At 37.7% G+C, this 7,003-nt stretch overlaps 1 long non-coding RNA gene across 1 annotated transcript; it reads right to left on the bottom strand.

Annotated features, from left to right (window-relative positions):
* Positions 1–586: 586 nt before the first annotated feature.
* LOC129349067 (uncharacterized) lies at positions 587–1,960 on the bottom strand. The gene is made up of 2 exons (XR_008601909.1): positions 930–1,960; positions 587–815 (listed from the first exon to the last, which is right to left on the bottom strand). It is a non-coding gene; the product is annotated as an uncharacterized LOC129349067 (long non-coding RNA).
* Positions 1,961–7,003: the final 5,043 nt, after the last annotated feature.

The raw sequence follows: 7,003 nt of genomic DNA, 5'->3' as shown, positions 1-7,003 counted from the left end.
GATACCAAATTTGAGATTTTTGTTAGTATTCAGGTATAATCATCAAAGTTAAGAGAAATAAACATTTGAAATATATCAGTCTGTGTAATGAATGAGTATAATATACAAGTTTCACTTTTTGAATGGAATTACTGAAATAATGAACAACTTTTTTCATGATATTCTAATTATATGACCAGCACCTGTAGTTGTATATAGTTTTACTTTTAGTCCTCCACTGTAGGAGAGGCCCACCACAGTTTGTACTTTGCACATTGTAAATAGTTTTGATTTTGCTGCTGACTAATAAACTATTTTGTGACTTATGTGACTGCATCATAACTTCTCATTTTGTCTGTTAAGACACTGGTAGAAAAAGAGTCAACAGTCTGAACCAAACAATTCTATATTCCCTAATAATGTATTTGTGTTTAATGGGATTTAACATGTTTTAACACAAACTCCTTTATGGTTCATAATTCTGGTGACTGAATTACACCAAAGCAATACTGATTTATCAAACTGGAATTTTCTTAAAACAGCTGTTTTAATGTTTTGGCGTTTAATTTTTTATTTAATCTTGCTAACCTTCACAAACAAACAATAGTATAGACACATCTACAAAAGTTTATTGTCAGAATTGCATTAAAGAAAACAATAGCGGTCCGGGGACCGAAAAACAGAAGTATAACAAGAAGAATGTCTAACTTCTGCATGACACGTAGTGCATCAGTGCATCCTGTACATCTCTGCCCTCCTCCTCTACACCTTGTGCTACTGCAGGCTCATGTGCTGCTGCTTCAGGTAAATCCCATGAAGTCTCATCAGAGAGCCATCTGAAACACATACACAGCATACATATTTTAATACCTAATAGCGACAAACTGCAGCCATTACAGGGTCGTTCACAGGACTGATACACGATAGCTAGCGAACTAGCATTAGCTTACCCTCATATGTCGTCTAGTTCATATCCTCTTGTCTTCGGCTTGATACTGCTGCATCGCCTCCCAAACTCTCCTGTGTGTCTCCCCAGTGTTTCGACTCGTCGCTCTCAGCTTTCTCCGACTCTTCTATTACTCTGAATCTGACAGAAAGCCACAGACCGAGCAGCAGGCGTACTATCGCCTCCATGTACATTGTTGCATTGCGTTTGTGTCGCACAGAAATGACGGTAAGGGACTTTCGGGCCACCGTGCTATGACGACTCCACCCACGATGAGGTGGTTCTCAATGTAATGGAAAAACAACTAAACCGAGACGAGCCGTGGCGCGCCGAGTAGATGCTAAAGGAAACGCTAAAGGAAAATTTGTCTTGCACCGCATGTATCAACATTTGGGAAAGAGGACCGAGTCTTTAGCGGTTGCTAATAAAGTTTTGTTTTATTGAGTATCCAAACCAACGTAGAGGTGAATAGCGCCACCCAGTGTATCGGAATGTGTTCACAAGCTCTGCGTCAATCCATTATCTGGAATCGATTTGCCTTGACTTGATGTGCAGGGTAACCAATCAGGTGTTAGGATCCGCCCACCGACTTTGACGGGCGAGGTTGACAGATAAAATTAATTCATGATCCACTGCAACACAAGGACCATGAAATAATTAATTAAATCGTGAAATAATGAAATATGTTTTTTACTTAAAATAATTGTTATTTTAATAAATTAATGACATATTTAATAACACATTTATGTATTTAATTCCAATTTTAATTAATTAATGACATATTTAATTCCAATTTTAACTAATTAATGACATATTTAATTATTTAATGATATATTTATTTAATAACACATTTAAGTATTTAATTCCAATTTTAATTAATTAATGACATATTTAATTCCAATTTTAATTAATTAATGAAATATTTAATTCCAATTTTAATTAATTAATGAAATATTTAATTCCAATTTTAATTAATTAATGACATATTTAATTAATTATTTAATGATGTATTTATTTATTTAATTTTGGCACTTTTAGTCCTCCATACATTTGTATTTTATTTATTATCGTAGGATTTTAATTGTAACATTTACATCAGTCAAGGAAATTCACAAAAAAAAAAAATATTGTAGGGTCTTAACCTTAATATCGGTCTATTCAGGCAACACCAATCTTATAAAGCGTCTAATCTTAGAAAGCGTTTTGCCTCAATGGCTGTTGCTGTCAATATGCTGTATCAATAAATGTAACCTGATGTGACCACTGAGTATTTTTTTAATGAACATTTGAGCACTCCATGGACTCTTTAGTTTTTCTTTGTGCATCATGTGTATTTTATTGAGCATATTCAGTGAAAAAATATTTTAACAATTCACTCTCAATTTGGTCTCAATAATATGAATATTTAGTCAGCGTTGTTTGCTGTGAGTAGCTTGGAATGAAGTATGCAGTTGTCCTAAAACAACAGTGCTGACCAATTCAACAGCATCTGGCAGATAGCACAAAATATGGGACTTATACAGTGGATTGTCAGCTACACAGTTAAAGTAGTGCTATATATGTAGTATATACAGTGATGCTTGAAAATTTGTGAACCCCTTGAGTAATATTGTATTTTTTTCTTCTAGAAGGAGAAAATATTTATATCTATGCACTGTCCATTGTGTGCTGCTCTCCTTTTTATTCGGTTCTATTTACTGCTGTTACATTGTAAATTTCCCCGCTGTGGGATCCATAAAGGTTTAATCTATCTATCTATCTATCTAATCTATCTATCTATCTATCTATCTATCTATCTATCTATCTATCTATCTATCTATCTATCTATCTATCTATCTATCTATCTATCTATCTATCTATCTATCTATCTATCTATCTATCTATCTATCTATCTATCTATCTATCTATCTATCTATCTAGTTTAGATGTTTCTCTTGTTTTTCCATGATGTCCTTTTTATATCACCACCAGTCAGGTTTATGTTTATCAATTCCACGTAGTTGTTCTGAGGGAACTGTGTCAGTAGCCAGTAGGTTATGCACAAAAGTAAGTGAACCCCACGTGCACTGGTAAAATCAAGTAGGTAACAGTCTCAGGCAAAACATATGTGTGTGCTCAAGTAATCATTTAAGCAGACCAATCAAATGAGACATCCTTAGGAAAGGTTTTGAGCAGCACCGATTAAAAGAGAGGGGAAACTAACGAAAGCACCGTCGTACCAAGGCATAAGGCACAGAGATCAACAATGCCAAGAGGAATGGAGACATCCGAGAGCATCAGGAAGAAGGTGGTGACAGCCCATCAGTCTGGGGAAAGTAACAAGACCATCGCCGAAAGATTCCAGCTCCATCCATCCACTGTAAGACAAATCAGTTTGAAATGGAGGGCACTAAGCATGACTGCAACTCTGCCGAGAAGTGGACGGCCATCAAAACTTTCACCAAGAAGCACCACAAAAATAATAAATCAGATAAATCCAACCCACACATCTCCTCTAGAGAGTTACAGATCTCTCTGGCAGCATCTGTAGTGAATGTAGATGCGTCTACAATCAGGCAAAAATGAATAGACATGGCATTCATGGGAGAGTTGCTTGAAGGAAGCCTCTGCTCTCAAGCAAGAACAAAGTTGCCCATTTAAACATGGTCAGACAGCACTTGGACAAACCAGAGACCTTCTGGAAGTCCATTCTCTGGACAGATGAGTCCAAAATTGAATTCTTTTTTGCCATAATCACAGGCGCCATGTTTGGAGAAAAGTCAGCACTGCATGTCAAGAAAAGAAACTCCTCCCAACAGTGAAGCATTTTGGTAGAAATGTGAAGGTCTGGGCCTGCTTTTCTGCACAACTTCATATTATCCAAGGAACCATGAATGCCCAGGCTTATCAACAAATTCTTGACCAGACTCTCCCGCCATCGGTCAGGGAGTTGAAGCTGGCACAGAAATGGAGGATGAAACAAGCAAAATTACTAAGGAATGACTTAAGAGAGAAGAGAAGAGATTTGCACTCTGGATTGGAAAATCTGGACCTCAATCTCATAGAAATGATGTGGCAAGATCTGAAGTGGGCGGTATATGCCAGATGTTCCTACAGCCTCTCTCAACTGGCTGAGTTCTGCAAGGAGGAGGGTGCAAAAATCCCCATAAGCAGATGTGAGACACGGGTTAGTGGTTACAGAAGACGTTTGGTTGAAGTAACGGCTGCAAGAGGGGGTGCCACAAGCTACCAACTAAAGTTAAAAGTTCACATACTTTTGCACATAGCAGTTTTCAGGTTTTAGAGAAATAAATTACTTTTGTTGAATAAATAATGAAAATATAGCTTTTTTTCTGCATGTTCCTTATTTGGGACATCTGCATTACAGATTGTGATTTAGATGTTCATTTCATACAGACAGCTAACAAATTTTAAAGAATTATCTGAATCCGATCACCCTTAAAGTGAATCGATCTGGTGCCCCTGTCATGCTGTGGTGGGCAGTTTGCTGCCAGAATATGGGTCCACTTGTTCCTTTAGAGGCAAGCATCACTACAAATCAATAGAAAGATGTGGTGAGTGATCACCTGCATCCCAAGATGAAACGTATCTATCCTGATAGTAGTGATCGCTTCCAGAGTGATAATGCTCCCATCTATAGGGCACAAGGGGTCATTGACGGGTTTGATGAAAATGATGTGAATCGTGCTGCTGCCTTTACAGCCACCAGACCTCAGCCCATTTGACCACCTTTAGAAGATTTTTAACTAAAGTGTTAGATGGTGCTGTCCACCAGCATCATCCAAGGACCAAATGAGGAAATATGTTATGGAAGAATGAAGTTCATCCCTCCAGTAGAGTTCCATAGACTTAGAGAACCTATGCTAGTCCTTGTTGGTTTTTATATAATTTGTCACCAATGTCAGGCAAAATGAATATGCTCTATTAATACTCACAACACAATCAGCAAGTATTGTCTTTAAAATCTTTTTTTTTTTTTTGCCTGCATCACATAATGTATTATATGGCAATAGGTAGAACAGACAATTCACAGATCATAATTCTTAATGCATTCTTAAGTATTTGACAGTCTCCACAATGTATTTGTCAAACCATAGTACTGAACAATGTTTCAATATGTTAATTTCATACACACCTTTAGTCATTAATTCGCATTTGGCATGTTTAGTTTGAGTTACTTAATGACCAAGAAAATATTTTAACACCAAGACAAAGAGTAATAACTAGCCTTCTTTGGTCCATATGGCACATTAGTCCAAGATAGCAGCTTTCAGATTATTTAATTTTTTTGACAACTTCTCCAACATGCCAACAGCATCTGGTTCTAACCGTCGCCTTTGTCCTGTTTAGCAAATAAACCCCTGTGGTGTCTGAGTTTGGTGACAGATGGCTCGCTTTGAGAACCACTGAGGAGGGCTCTCTTACAAGAGTCCATTTTTTATCATGCATGTGTCTGATTTTAAACATAACCTGGGTTAATGTCAGTGCAGCTTGACATAAGTTCTTACTGACATAGTGTGTAATTTATCACGTGGAGCAAATGTCTTATGAGGAAGACAAATGAGTTGAACTGATTCATCTTTTTCAGGACTTCAAGAACACAAATGGAAAGAAAACATGTTTTCTTTCCTTGAATGGTGAACTGTAGGAAAACTGAGAGGCTATAGAGGCTTTCAAACAGACTTTTTTGAACTTGCATGAAAAAATATAAAATATCCAGTTTCACTTTGCAGCTATTTTGGTGACTGTAATGCTGTGCTGTACGAAGAGAGTGTGAAAACTAAAATCTTTGGATTGTCTGGTTCTCTGCTCTTTGTTTAAAGCTCGTGAGGTCTTCACCTTATTATGTGAAGTGCTATGAGATGACATGTGTTGTGAATTGGCGCTATATAAATAAAATTGAATTGAACTGAAAAATCTGTTGGGATGACTCCTTAATTTGAATATTTACAGCACCGTTTGCTGTATGATTGCTGACTGAAATGGTCAATTCAAACTCTGTCTTTAGGTGGCAGCATTGCAGCACTGACGCATAAATGACAGCCTGGAATAAGCAGAGCACAACAGTTATTCCACACCACATGCATGAGCGAATGGTTCTACATGCATGAAAGCAAACATAACCCATCATGTAAATGTGGACATGGGCAGAATGTCAAACAAACAGCACTGGGAGAATCTATTTTTCACACTGAGAGCACCTCCTTTGGAGTGGAAAACAGAATGCAGTCATTTAATCAAATAATGATTAATTCTAATTTTGTCACTTTCAAGACAATTGCTATTTTCACATCCAAGTAACCTGATCAACCCACCCGTTGTTCCCTCAACGGATGACAGCTTGCTCATAATCTCTCTAACGTGGATGAGGTGCTATTTCCAACCACTTTTAATCTACCCATGATTTTGGAGCCATGTGCTCATGAATAATCTACTTTACCTTTCCTTTTTTACAAAACTGCCAGTGGTAAGTTCTTAAGTCTTTGTACACACACCTCTCAGGGCTCCCCGGTGAAGCAGACAATCTCTTTGTCCAACTGTCGCCATGTGTGCACAGAGCGTAGTGTTTCTCGTTAGTCGACAGTAACAGCAGGTGGCACAACACATCCAGCATTAGACCATGAAAAAAAAGGTGTATTTCAGCTGCAGGGCCTCCTCCCAGGTCTCAGGCTCAGCGTTAATGCAGTTTCCCGAGGAAGTTTACAAACCTCACTGTAGCACAGCAAGCATCACTGTTTTTCACAAAAGCGCTGCATGTCAACTCCCTGCAGGCATCAACATGTGAGATTTAAAGTGATGGTTATTTTAATTAGAGCTGCTTTCTTGGTTTACTTATTTATTAGGTTTTGAGCTTAAAATGTGATGCCACAAGCAAAGAATTCATTTACAAAATCACAACCATTTCACAGTGACACAGTAATGGAACCTTTCTATATATTGTTTGCTTGCGGTGGAACACCTCACCAGGATTATAGGTACTGGAGAGTAATGGTGGTAGTTAAGAGGGAAGCTTTGTCAAAAATATCACCCTTTGCGCTGTTTGTCCTCTTCCTGACGTCTAATTTTGAGGCGGATTGT

This window comes from Amphiprion ocellaris, chromosome 6, assembly GCF_022539595.1.
Source record: "Amphiprion ocellaris isolate individual 3 ecotype Okinawa chromosome 6, ASM2253959v1, whole genome shotgun sequence".
Classification (NCBI taxonomy): Eukaryota; Metazoa; Chordata; class Actinopteri; family Pomacentridae; genus Amphiprion; species Amphiprion ocellaris.
This window is presented reverse-complemented; position numbering and strand designations above follow the sequence as displayed.